The following is a 13,831-nucleotide window of genomic DNA, read 5'->3' as shown; positions in this document are numbered from 1 at the left end:
AGAAATAGACATTAAGTGAGTATTATGCAGTTCTGAAAGCTTGCACACACAGACAGGGCCAGCCGATGGCCACTTCCCCTAAACCCCTGTGCGTCTCTGCAGTAGCCCCATTAGGATGCTCTTTCCCAGTTGCACGCTGGCTCCTGCTGCCCACCACAGCTCACCAGGACTCCGCAGCTGCCCCCGGCACAGTCCTTGGCCCATTTCTGTCTCCAGCCGGGGTGCTTCCCACATTCCCCTGCCTGCGGTCTCAGGACCCACCTCCCTCTGCAGAGCGACACAGTCAGCCATCCGCAGCCACTGCTCAGCCCGCTGCCCTGCGGCCACCCGTGCAGGGTATGCAGGAGAACTGCAGCAGGGCACCTCGCCCACCGACCCTGAAATGAAGAAGTATCAACCGGGGCAGAGAGAGGGATTTACAGAATTCCTGGACATGTCCCTCCACGTGTGAGAGAGGGATTTACAGAATTCCTGGACATGTCCCTCCACGTGTGTGGGGACCTCACCATTCCTGCTGCACTGGTCAGCTCTGGAGGCATTTCTGCTCTTAACAGTGAATCTGTTTCTTGTTAGTAGTGCCCCTATACTTCCTACCCCACATCCCAGTTTCCATGCAAAAAAATCATGCCACACAGTTCAATTTAAGACATTCAGGATCATACTGTGGCATTGGTTCCAATTCCTTTTGGAGTCAATGCCTTTCCAGAGGCTTCAGAGGCATGCATGCTACTTTGTTTTTCACAAGACGGTGTAATATGCTTTTACTGAGAGAGATATGTACAAACTCCTATTACCTTCAAACATAATGTGGGTTTAGGTATATTTTCCAGAAACGGTCCCATGGACATTGCTATAACGGTGACCACTGAAACAAGTCAAAGGAAGCTTGATAGAACTCCATGTAAGACCACAGTCCAGCAAAGTAGTTAAAAAAACCCCAAGCATGACATTTCCCCACATCACTTCAATTTTTACAAATAAGCAAATGCCAAACTGCTTAGTGTAGTAAGTCCTGTGTAGGTGCACAGTACATAATAACTACCTCTTTGGGGTCAGTTTGTTAAAGTTCTTACATTTTTAGAACATCCAACTATCCTATGGAAATGTATAAAAGATATTTTTTAAGATATAACAAAAACCTGTTAATTAATTTCATTAACTTTTGTATTAGCTTAGTTTCACTTCACTGAAACAAGTCTTTATTCTCCATTTCTAAAGAAACTTAAAAATAAGTAATGGGGAAAAAAATGAATATAAAGTAAACCTACCTGGAGCAATTACAAATAGTCTTTGGATCACAAGTCTTTACTACAATAATTAAAAACATCAAGTATTTTTTTCCTCAAGAATTCCTTTACTTCCAGCACTTTGGGTACTTATTAGTACCTTTGCAATACTTTGTGCTGTTTTGTTATGTTAACCCATCTGACCCACTGAGGAAGGTTCAGTTTAACTATTCACTGAGCTGAATTCCTGCTAATAAGTTGGATTAGTATAAAAATATTTTAATGAGCATCATTTCAACATCTGGTAGTGTAAAACTAGCATTTTCTTCCTGACGAAATTATATTCATTCTTATTTCTTACCCTTGCAATAAAACACACTATTATTACTTATTTCTGTTCACTTACAAGGCAAAACACAAAAAAGCAATTTTAGTAATGTATTTTCCCTTTCTCATAAACAGTTTATGTTTTATTTAAACAGGATCCAAAATTGCCACACACTAGGCATATACTATAAGAATCTGACACAAATGAAATATTAAAGTTGAAAGCTTTAAAAATTTCTTATATAGTGGAGTCATTAGTTTTTTCTGTAACTTTAGGGAAATTCAGATGAAGAGTGAGATTTTTATCCTCTGACTCTTCATAAAATACCAGAAAAGCATTCCCCAGCAACAATGACGTTTCAACATTGTAACATTCTTCTAAGAATAGGAGATAAGACTATTACGCACACACAAGACATTTCAGGCATTCTTAATAATTAAGAATGGTTCTGATCTGCCCTCTGCCTGATGGCCTTTCACTTTTCACCAAAACACAGGTATGTTGCTGCTTGGAAGATCTTTTTGGTCAGAAAAATTGACCCTTGAGAAGATTCCATTTCTAAGAGCTTTTCTGTTGGTTGAACAGATACGAACAACGCATGGGAAGCATGCTCTTTATTTTGCCCCCTTTTTACTATCAGTTTGGTTAGAACAGTCTCCGTACCCACATCAACAGTCACAAAATTTGTAAGGTAATTCTTACCAATGGGAACTCAGGTTACTAAATTCTTAGCCAGATTGCACTCTGCCAAATTAAAATAGGTACAAGCTTTTTTAAAATTATTTATTTATTTTTTCTTTTACGTGCCTGGGGTACTCTTCAGAATCTTAGAATACAACTTGACTTTGCTGTATGTGCTCTGTGTCATACACAATCAGAGCTATTGGACTGCAGCTCAAAAGGTCAAGGCAACTTGTGGTTATCAGAAGTTTTAACTGGTACAACACGTGTACTGGAAGCTCCCTGTTGTATGTCACCACCACTGTGTGCCTTTTCTCTTCTCTTGATTTTTATATTAGATCACATCACAACTGTAGTGTCTCCTATCTGTAGGTCATAGCAATTTTCACTAGCTGAAACCTCAATAGCCTGGCCACACAGCAGTGCTAGCGGGCACTGGTCAACTCCATATTGCAAGGAGGTCAAACAACTTTTTAGTACTTCTTATCCAGCAGGATTGAAAGGATTTATAATCCATCCTATTTGGAACACATTACTGGAAAGAAAGGGATAGTGGTATTTCCCTTAACTTCCAAAACCTGTAGAAAAGCTTTTACAGAAAACGCATATAAGCAGTTTTTTTAATAAATTTTAGAGAAAAGAGATTTATAAGTAAGGATTTGAGTCACTTACTTGTAATGGCAATACACTGAAATCCAGCAGAGTTGTTCTTCACTGCAAACTTGCTGACCATAGCAATGTTGACTTAAGCAAACCACCAAATCCCTTAATTGAGGGAATGTCCTTCACAAATAATAGAGAAGGTTTTAAAGATGATTCACAACAGCAGTGCGATGACATTGTCACTCCCCAGAGAGTTTTATCTCCGAAATCACCCATCATCTGTGCCATTAGTGCATGCCTAAGATCTTTGGCAACCTCATGCATCTCTGGCTAGCTGTGAATCAGAAGACCACATTAAGATTAATCGTTACCAAAAGCCCAGGATACAGTGCAACACAGTAAGTTTAAGAACACATTTAACCAAATTTATCTCAATGTTAAAATTGTCAAAAGACATAAATAAATCTGGTTCTGTGTATTTATAACACTTTCTTGTTGAACCCAGTATCATTTTCCTACTACAAATGGCACACAGCACTCTTTCAGTTTAGTTTCTGCTTTTACATCTTCCAGTGAAAAATCTGTCCATTAGTCCTCTCATTGAAAATATACAAGAAATGATATTTCTAGATATTGTTCGCTGTGTAAAAATTGTAATTCCTCTGAAATAGACTGCCTTAATAAGGGGAAATTATTGCATGGTACAGACAGAAAAGTGAAATAATTGGTTTTCAGTGTTTGAGCAGTTTTGTTTCTTTGTATTCTTTCAGTTTGATTGTTGGTGGAGTTAAGATTTCATTACAGAGTGAGCTATTGGTTCTAATAAGATATTACTGAAGTATTATTTCTGCTTTGAAATCATGTTTGAATGATGTACCAAATAAGGTTAACTTTTAAGGGCTAAATCATCAGTGAAAAATCTTAACAAAGTAATTAATAGCACTCAGAAGTTAAAATAGGTTCTTGATGCAGCCTGACAAGGACTTGCCTGTAAGTACATCATCACGGGAGGCAGATGGACACAGAGGCATTCTGAGTGGCAGCTGCCTTCTTGCTTCTTGTAAAGGGGGAGAAAAGTGCCAGGTGGACTTTCCGGCATTGGGCAGCAAACCCTACAACCTCCTGTAAGCCAGTGTCAGGGCACTAGATGGGGAAAAGTGGAAGTATTTCTATCTAATTCACACATACAAATTAAAAGATAAGTTAGCATGTAAATATTCATATAAATGAGTACACTCATTTCCTTTTACTTCATTGTGTGTGTCTAGTACTACTTTCAGTCTAGCCCATATAATTTTAAGGGTCTGACATCTATTGCCCTGATCTCATTTATCACCAGCCCATCTCCATTTTAGAAGCACAGATACTCAGTGTACAATTTTTACTGTAAAATTGAATTTGTTTCTTATGACAGAGTAAGCTTGTTGAATTTATGATGTAACATTGAACATCCTTCACCTTGAAAGTAGCTCTCCTGCTGTAAAAACAAGGCATCTCTCTCATAAGGACACTGTAACATGATACAGATGCCCATCCTGTTAGACAAGGTCATGCCAGTAGAAACTAAACTTAATTTTCTGAGACGTTCCAACATTTAGCCTTATTTTTCACTTTACAAGGATAAATATTAGGAAATACTTTATCCCGGTGTAGTAACTGTCCTTGCATCAGTGGAACAAAGAAGAGTTTGATGTTCAGTTCAAAATCGCTGAGTGAAAGAAAAGACAAAAATCATGTTGTTTGCCTATCTGATCATTGTTGCATTTGTTTTTACATTGCAGAAAAAACCTGAATTATCTTTCTTGTAGTTTGGAACCAAATTCTTCACTGTTTTTAGGACTTTCTCAAATCCTTTGCATTGGGTGTATTTCTTTTCTCTCTCCTTACTCTTCGCTCCACCCCCTTTGCCTCCCCACTCCCTCCAATTACTGTCAAGTTCCTAAATAAAGCTACCTGTAAATTTGCGTTAATTAACTTACATTACATAGAAACAGGAATATATTGCAGTTCCAAACTTGTCTTCAAACTTACACAACCTACTTAAAGTCTGCAGCTTATGTGTCATAGTCAGAGCCAACTCAGTTCGCCTCACGTGGGGCACCAATTGTGGCAGCACAAACAAACCAGTCGGCTGCAACAAGGCTTTTACCATCCATCAGATTCTACCATCCCCACTGTTTCTCCTTCCTCTAGAAGTCAGACCACACTGCTCCTCCCCCACCCAACACCCTCTACCACCATCCTCGGGGCTATTTAACCACTTAGTGGGAACGAGCTACAGCTGCACATCGTCCATGTCAATCAACCCACTGCCTTGGAGGCGAGGCCACAGCTGCATGTTATCAATGCTAATCAACCCACTGCCTTCATTCCTCTACAGTTAGGTGTTTTTTCTTTGGTAGCACTTCACAGAAACGTTTACAATTCTGAGATAACAAAGTTCTGCACTAACTCAATCCCTTTGCCATGTGGGGGACAGCATTTTCATTCATCCAGTTACAGCAGCACTGATGGGTCCATCTGGCTCCATCTCTGAAATGCACCCCAACAGGATGCAACTCCTCATTTTCCAAGAACAATAATCCCCTGTGACCCTCCAAAGTCTCTCCTGCCTTGCCTTGCCTCCCTTTCCTGTTTTAGCTCATCTCTGTGGAGGGTCCATGACCAGCCACGGCTCAGTTTCCTCCAGGCAAGAAAGCAGGAACCACCATCCTTATCTGTTGCACCCTTTTTTGCTCATTCTGCTTCTCTAGAGAAACTTAGCTGCTGCCAGCTGTTAAAACAATTTTCCAGCCAAAGCAAACACTTGCAGACTGTTGATGTTCCTCTCAGCTTTAAGGAACTGAGATGCTGCAGACTAAAGCACCTCAAATTTATCTGGATCCGTTTACAACTACTAAAGGGGAATCAGTTAACAGCTGGAGAAATATTTTCCAACTATAATTTAAGCTAGGGTCTGTGTGCTCCTTGGGTAGGTGAATGCACATCCCTGGCAGAGCAGTTGGATTCTGCAGTACTCTGGAGATCTTATAGAAGACTTAGTTAAATAAATAATTTAAAAAAAAAAAGAAGACAATTATTCACATGCTCTCAATACTAAATTCCAGCTTTTTAGCTCTTTGTATTGCTCTAGATCATAATGCATAGAACTTTCTTGGCCCACAGCAAAAATATCAAGCAAAAACTGAATGGTGTTTGATGTCAAGCTTTATTCTCCCTTTTAAGTTCATTAATTTCTGTGGTTGCAGGGATCATCAGAGCATCATGGACCGTATAAAATTTCAGCAAATCATCCATCACTTGCAAAGGCTTACCTCAAAGAATGAGACCTTTTTTAACAAAGAAGTAGACAGCCTGATGTGCTCCTGATGTATTTATCCTTCAGCTTTAAGAATGTTCATCCTTGAAGGAACGTTGGTTGATTATGCAATTGGATCACAAGGTATCACAAGCAAAGTATGTATAAACCTACATTTTTCTAGGAGGCAAAGAAAGATTATTGTACTAAGGGCTCAGCACTTCTCAGATGGTTTTCTTATCCCCTTCCTTGAGCTGTTCAGATTCTATATGGCCTAACTTCTCATTTTGATTTCTTTTCTACTAGTGTATATTTCTCCCTTACTAAGAATAAATCATCAGAAGAAGCTGTTTTGAAAATGGCTTGGACGTGTTTTAACCAACAAATCCAGTGTAATCAGCAGGCTCTGATGCTCAATGTTGAAGGTTTCTTTCAGAATAACATGCCATGTTTAATCAGTTTTACTAATACTGCACAGTACTATCTGCTTTGACAAGAATATGTTGATCATATTACAGAATGATTACTGCTAATGGAGATCTTTTAGACAAGATTAGATTTTGCTTCTGTCCAGATGCCTCAAAGAATGTTATTAGTTTTTGGTGTCATATTTTCATAACATTAATATGATCAGCTTATGGGCTTGCTCATATGCTATAACTGCAGCAATTTATCTGACAGTTAAGCTGTCAGGACCATGCAGCATCTAACCCAGTGAACACTGCTGCAATCTGTATCAAATTAGGCACTGCCCACACAATCTTACCATAGCTGTGATTTGACCAATGAATATTCTGATGAGCCCTCAGCAGCTGAGATTCAGAAATTTACATCATGCAGTTCAATATATGTTTCCAAGAAAGCTGATTACTTCATGATAATATCCCTAACAGTGAATCAACATACTTTTAAAGAAATGTAGCTTTTTGTTTTTTTCCCCCTATAAATCAGTGAAATGGGATTCAGAGCTGTGCTACTTTGACAGCTAATTAACGTGACACTGTATGGGAAGCCCATTAGTAGAACAGCAGTTGTCATAGTAGGTTTTCTATATATGTACAGAAAGGATGATAAATTACTTTGGTTATGAAGCACTTTTCTGTTCTTCTTTCAAAGCTACCCGATATCCACAAGTACCTCTCATGACCCATATTTACCGATTAGACACACAAAAAAATTTATAAAAGCTGAGAAGCGTAAAGATTGGTTTTAATACATTTTGACTGGAGAGTCTTACAATATCAACTAAGCAATACTATTGCCCTTAAGTTTAATACATGCTGATATGCACTCTAATGGTATGCTTCATTCCTCTTGATAATATGCCTTTAAAAACAATGTCCTTTAGGGTCCAATGGACCATGAAATAGTCTCTGCAAAAGTACCAGCAGTGCCGATGCTGAGACAAACATTCATTTCAGCTGTCCCCTTTAAGAACTGTGGAAGAAATGAAGCACATTTATTATATACTGATGTATTCTGACTAGATAATCCTTTTCAGTTGTAGGCACTATAAAGATGAGTGCAGATTACTGTGGGGGAACGTTTAAAAAAAATCAGATGGGCTGAAAGAGTTGTGCTTCCAATTTCACAGTTGGATAATTTGCTTTATAAACTTCTATTTAAAAGAAAGTTTTACTGGCAACATAGTACGCTAAGTAAACAATCTATAATTTGAAAGTGAGTAAGTTAGAGATACTTACTCAGAAATGGTTTCCACTAATGCTACATTTATTAATTAATATTGGATTTTGCTTTTCTATGCTCCAGGCATTTTGAATGCTTTTTCTAGATAAATCATTGTCATTACAATTCTGTCAAAATTTACCCCTTAAAGTGCCACCATTTAATGGCATTTTGATAATGTGCTTATTTCTGTATATGATAGGGACTAATCAAGTCATACTGAAAACAAGACCTCAGGATTTGGAACACGATACTTAGATCATGGTATTTTTGTGCATTTTTCAATGCATAAACTTCAATATTCCCATCTTAAAGCTGGGAATATGATGCAGAAAGCCTAAGGGATTTTTTGCGTGATGCAGTAAATGGAGGGAGAAGCTATACCAAGAGATGTTACCTGGCTGTCAACATGTGACCTTGGTCTGCTGAGCCCGTATCATCGGGTCTTTTAAGAAACATTGAAAATAAATCAGTCAGATGCAACCTGTGTCTGATCGAAAGGGAGAGCAGGAAATTAACAACTAGAAACTGTCCTTTTTTTTATGTATATATGTACATTTTTTAAATCTATCAAAGCCCAAATCCAATGTATTGAAAATTAACAAAATTGAGCTAGCCTGAGAAGCCATGAAAAAATGTATCCTACACAGCACATGGTAACCTATAACAATACATATTCTGTTGAACCCTTTCTTGTTTAGCAGAGTTTTCTCCAAAATTCAGAGTAGGGAAAATCCCTAAGTACAAACCAAGGAAGAAAACACCTCTAAGAAGCTTTATGCACACATACCTATGTGAAACTAGCACACAAGGAATTGTTTGACCGACCAAGTCTTTATCTGCTATAAATGTTTACGGGTATTGATAGATACACTATGTTTACATCAGCTGAAGTTCTGTCATCTGAACTTCTGTACATTCTTCTAATTTAGAATAAACAGTTTATACAAGTTTCTTTAACTCAGAGGTGTAAAATAATTAGGTAATTTATGACATTCTGATAATGTTTAGATTTGTTGCCTATGACATTCTGATAATGTTTAGATTTGTTGCCTCTCCTGCCTGCTTTTTAAAAATGTGTCATGATACAAACATAATCCTTCAAATAGCTAGTTAACTTTAATACCTAACAATCAAAAGTCAAAACTGTTTTTTTTTAACAGTTTTGTTGAACTGTCGAGAGTTCTGTGTTTGAGAGAGAGCAGAACTGGCTAGAAACGAGAACAGACTTCAGATTTCTCTATCAGCACAGTTTTTCTACGTGGTGAACAGCACATTGGTCTCTGGTTTCTCTGCTAACACATACCACAGCCGAGGTGACATGTCACTGCTGAAAAGCTGCTTGTATCATATGTTTCATTTTGCTGGCATGCCACATTTCAGAAAATGCAATGTATTGCAGTACTTCACCTACACATTACCGTTGTCTTTATGGACTCTGAGATCATACTTATGAGAAACGGGAAGAACTGAATATCATTCGTCTATAGACTGAGTAATGCATTCAGAAGCTGAATTCCCCCCCCCCCCCCCCCCCCCCCGCCTTCTCTCAATGTAGAATTCAGTTACCAGCTGTCATCCTACTTTAAAATGAAATTGATGCACTGACCTTCCATTGGTGTTAATATAATATAAATTACTAGATTTGGGGTTGGGTTGAAACTAATTTCTAGGCAAGAGTTTAATAAAAAGTTTGGGTAGGAGTGGTTCCTTTGAAACCAACTAGTGTCTAAGAAAATGCATTTTACCTACAAAAAAGTATAAAGGTACTTTCTGAAAGCAAAGTTTGGCTGCTAGACTATGAATAAGGAAGGAATGAGGAATAAGGAAGTTCATACTACAAGGCTTCTGTCTGCAAACTTAATAGATAAGGAAATAAACTACTACTTTGTCATATTCTCTGATGCTCATGACAATCTCTTTTGGCAATGAGCAGAAATAAATGTCACAAAATATATTAATCAACATTATTTTACTCTCTGCTGAAGAAGATAATATAAAAAATGTAATATTATGACAGACAGCTTAGAACTTTTAGCAGAAATATAAATTTCCTGACTGTATACTTTCAGAGTTTTATAACACTTCTGGTGTGTTTTATATACATATATATATATATAAACAAATCTACATAAAAGAAAATCAGAAGCTTTCTTTGGAAGAATCGGAGATTCTTTTACCACAGCACATCTCTCAGAAATAAATATTATTTAGTTGGAAACAAGAATTGTCTTTCCTTTATGTCAAATGTATTAACCAATTAAGATTGTTACTGTGACTGCACTGAAATAAAACTGAAACTTTTTTATAGTAAAAGAGCTTTACTTTAAATTTGTTTATTATCATAGCCATACAGGCTTAGTATATAATTAGCAGGTGAGACCATTAAAAACAGTGCAATATTTTAGGCTAAGATCTGGCAATTCTGTGCAGCACTGAGCAGTGCTCTGTTCAGACATTTGTGAATTGGGTTTGTTTCTTATTTTGTGCAGTGTGTGTGGTGTGGTGAGGAACACACTCAAAAGAAAACAATCTGTTTTGAACATACCTGAACAAAACTGCTTGTTCTGTTTCCTACCCAAATGCAATACTGAAAAAACCCACAAAGTTGAAAAAAATATTTCGTTCTTTCAAAATATTTTCCAAATTTTCTGTCCCCTTAAACACTACATTTAATTAAATATTATTTTCAAATGTCACAGCTAATTGAAAACTTGAAACATTTTGTTTTAAAATTGTCAAAACAAAAGCTATTTTATTTTCTGTTATTGAACATTACTTTTACTTTGTTTAGTATCAACATCAAAATGCATTCAAATTATTTTGAGTAAGGAGCCTGAAATGGAGTTTGTGAGAAACTTGAGCTTCAATAACTGTTTAAATATATCTCCTTAACCAGTATGTGTTTTCTGTATTGCATGTTCTATCAGTCAGGAAAATCTCCATGATGTTTATTTTCTGTACCACTCTCTACATGTCATGAAGCATATGCTGTAGGAAACTGATTGCATTTCAGACTGACAGCTGCAGTGCTGTTCCGGTTCTCTGATATGAAGGAAGATATCTAGCATTTAAGCAGAGAAATTCCTCAGTAATATGTTTGGACACTTGCCTTTAGAACTTAATCATTATAAACTCTGGGGCTGTTTGCTTTGGTAGTTCGGTATTCTTATTTCCTAATAGGCATCTCTTTTAAGTTTTATGGAGGCAGATAATTCTAATCAATATTATTTTTTCCAGGAAACTGTATCTTATGCCACAAGTTATACGTGAATTCCTTCCACTCATTTCATTTTCAATCCTTCTGGCAAAGCTAGAGCTACACAGAGCATACTTGGTTAATACACATGTACACTCACTGTTAGATTCTTTACTCAACATCATATAGCGCCACTCAATGGTGATTCTTTATGGACCATTTCTTTCAAGAATTGTCGAAAGGGCTGCCGCACAGTAGGTCATCTTATAGGTGACTTATTGACAGAGCTCTACAAAGGTTCACATTACTTAATATGTCATATGAACACGTAATTGTTGTAATCCAAAAACACTTGATTGCTTTGAATTGCAGGTGCTATACTACCATGATTGTAGTAATTAAAATAATTAGGGTTGGAAGAAGTATAATTAAGTTATTAATATACACAATCTTCGTTAAATGCAGAATATAGGTCTTTTTGACAAGGGAATAGAAGCAGCAGGATAACACTGCAAAAGGTCAAAGTGACTAATCAGATCAGAAGTCAGAAAATTGCCTTTTAGGAGAACTATAACATTGTTACCATATAACCAAGTAGAGAAACTTGGGGGGTTTTTTGGGGGGTTTTTTTGGTTTTTTTTTTTTTACTTTTTGGGTGTGTATTACATTAGGATCATACGTCTCATTTCCTTGTAGTTTTTGAAAAAGCTCCAAAATGTGAAAAATAGAGCATGATGGAATTATTAATGCTGCAGGATCACACTGGCAAGCAACTCTGAGGCAGATTAGTCTCAGAGTATTTGTTGAGCAGGAGAGAAATTTCCTTTTGTTGGAAGACATTCCTACTGTTTCTTTGGTTGCAAGGTGTAGGCAAAAATGTTAAAAATATGAAGGTTTGTTCCTAACACTTAGGTGTCTGTCACAACAGATGTGTTGAAAATGAAACAAAATATTCTCTTTAATAAGCCCAGATCTTCACCATGACATTTCCTATATTGGGAAGCTAACCAAAAGGGTTCAAATATACGCTGTTATCAGAAAGACTCTTAGGTGATGTGACTAACTTCTTTCCTGATATGAGGTGTCAACAGATATGGCTTCCAATAATCAAGTTAAGAAAGAGAAAACATTTCCTGTTTCACACAGCATGGCAATATTGGTGTCAGTGTGAAAAGTAAGGTGAGAAGATCATTGCGGAACAACTCAAATGAACTTTAATTAATGACCAGCACACCAATAATCTAATTAGTGCCTATTTTGTTCAGTAACATTTTAAGTACAATGTAAACTAACTTCTCTCCTCTAGAAGCTGTATTAGCTTTCAACCTGTAGATTATAACCCTGCTTTATTTTATATAGTTTTGGGGTTTTTTTATTCTATTATATTTATTATCCCAATCGCATTCCCCTATGGTGATTCAAGTAAATGCTTTGCCACAAGTTGGAAATTACCATCACTAATCAGTGTGTTGATATCTTTTTGTTTCTGCGCATGCATTCTATGTCTGGAAATGTATTTTCCAAGCTTGTGCTGGGAAAGAAAAGAATTGGAAACAGGCCTAACAGTTCTGCCAAGTTTTCTTAAGAGTTATGCAAATATATATGGGTGACAATGAAAGAAGTTCAGAAAACTTTAGTTTGCACAGCTACCCTGGATTGTTTTTTGGCAGAGCCGCTGACTGACACTGATTACTTCTGACTCAAAAGCTGTGACCTACACTGTGTCCTTTTTCTGCTGATCATGCTGCATTACAATTGCTACAATAGTGGTATGGAAGCTTGTAATTTCTATATAGCAAAGTTTTCTATAGTAATAAAATTTTTATGTTTATGTTACATATTTCTGGGTATTATTTCTTTTCTTGCTGTCTTCAGGCTACACAGTACTCGCCTTTTCCCAGCAATATTCATGCTAACTTCAAAACCTGACTGCTCATGCAAACAAAGCAGAGAGGTTTTGGCCTTTGATGTCAAATGGTACAACTGCTTTTATGAGTAACACAGACTTTCAGTCCTGTTGACTGTCAAAAAATGCAAATACTTCCCCTTATGCTGCCACATAACAATCTCCTCTGCATGTTACAATGCAGCCTAAACCCAAGCTAAATAAAAACAGAGTTCAGTAGAAGAATGAATGTGATCTGGAGAAGAATTTCCATGTTGAAATTTCAACCATTTTTTGACAGTGAAAATGTAATTCAGTAATAGTTCAAAAAGGACTCCTTCCACATGATTAGGAATACATGCAAAAGCTGGAATAAAATAACATATTCCCTTTCGGGAAATACCTAACATGTTATCTGAATGTGTTTTGGGGTCAACTAATGCTGATGCACTTGTGGGACAACAGGAACCATAGATGCCTTCCATGTCTATCAAACACCATAAACTTATATAATACGAATAAAGGAAGAAATCAGAATCTTATAAATCTCTAAGTCCAGTAAAGAGAAGCGTTGTAGCACCCCCAAAATTCTTCCCTCAGTCAAACACATGGCTAGGGAACATCTAACATGACAGCTGAGAGATCAAGCTGCTCTGAGATGACAGAGGAAATCAGTATTTTACAGCTAATGCCCACGCTATCACATACTCAGCCAAGTGTGTTTTGTGAAACTGGAATGTACTAATAAAAAATAATGTTTGTAGACTACAGCAATTTCTGAGAACCTCAAGAACATGCTGTTAAGACAGTATGTATTATGAAATCTAACCATATTAATGAAAGATCCAAAGCAGAAAATGACATCTTTTCAAATACCGGAAACCCTTTTCTCTTTTAAAAGATTAATAATTTTTCAACTTAGGTT

General features: G+C 36.9%; 1 long non-coding RNA gene across 5 annotated transcripts in view; it reads right to left on the bottom strand.

The window, feature by feature from the left end:
* The window catches only part of LOC129785396 (uncharacterized), a 322,564-nt gene that overhangs the window by 28,404 nt on the left and 280,329 nt on the right, over positions 1-13,831 (bottom strand). For 2 of the 5 annotated variants that reach the window (XR_008749444.1, XR_008749442.1), the window contains 4 exons: positions 8,220-8,312; positions 6,153-6,316; positions 3,823-3,981; positions 2,908-3,168 (listed from right to left, as the gene is read on the bottom strand). This is a non-coding gene — a long non-coding RNA (uncharacterized LOC129785396). Of the gene's footprint in view, positions 1-2,907; positions 3,173-3,822; positions 3,982-4,476; positions 4,547-6,152; positions 6,317-8,219; positions 8,313-13,831 lie in introns of all 5 variants that reach the window. The other 3 variants (XR_008749443.1, XR_008749441.1, XR_008749445.1) reach the window with 3 other exon arrangements.

This window comes from Falco peregrinus, chromosome 12 (assembly GCF_023634155.1).
Source record: "Falco peregrinus isolate bFalPer1 chromosome 12, bFalPer1.pri, whole genome shotgun sequence".
In the NCBI taxonomy this organism is placed as follows: Eukaryota; Metazoa; Chordata; class Aves; order Falconiformes; family Falconidae; genus Falco; species Falco peregrinus.
Note: the sequence above shows the minus strand (reverse complement) of the source record. Positions and strands in the feature narration are given on the sequence as shown.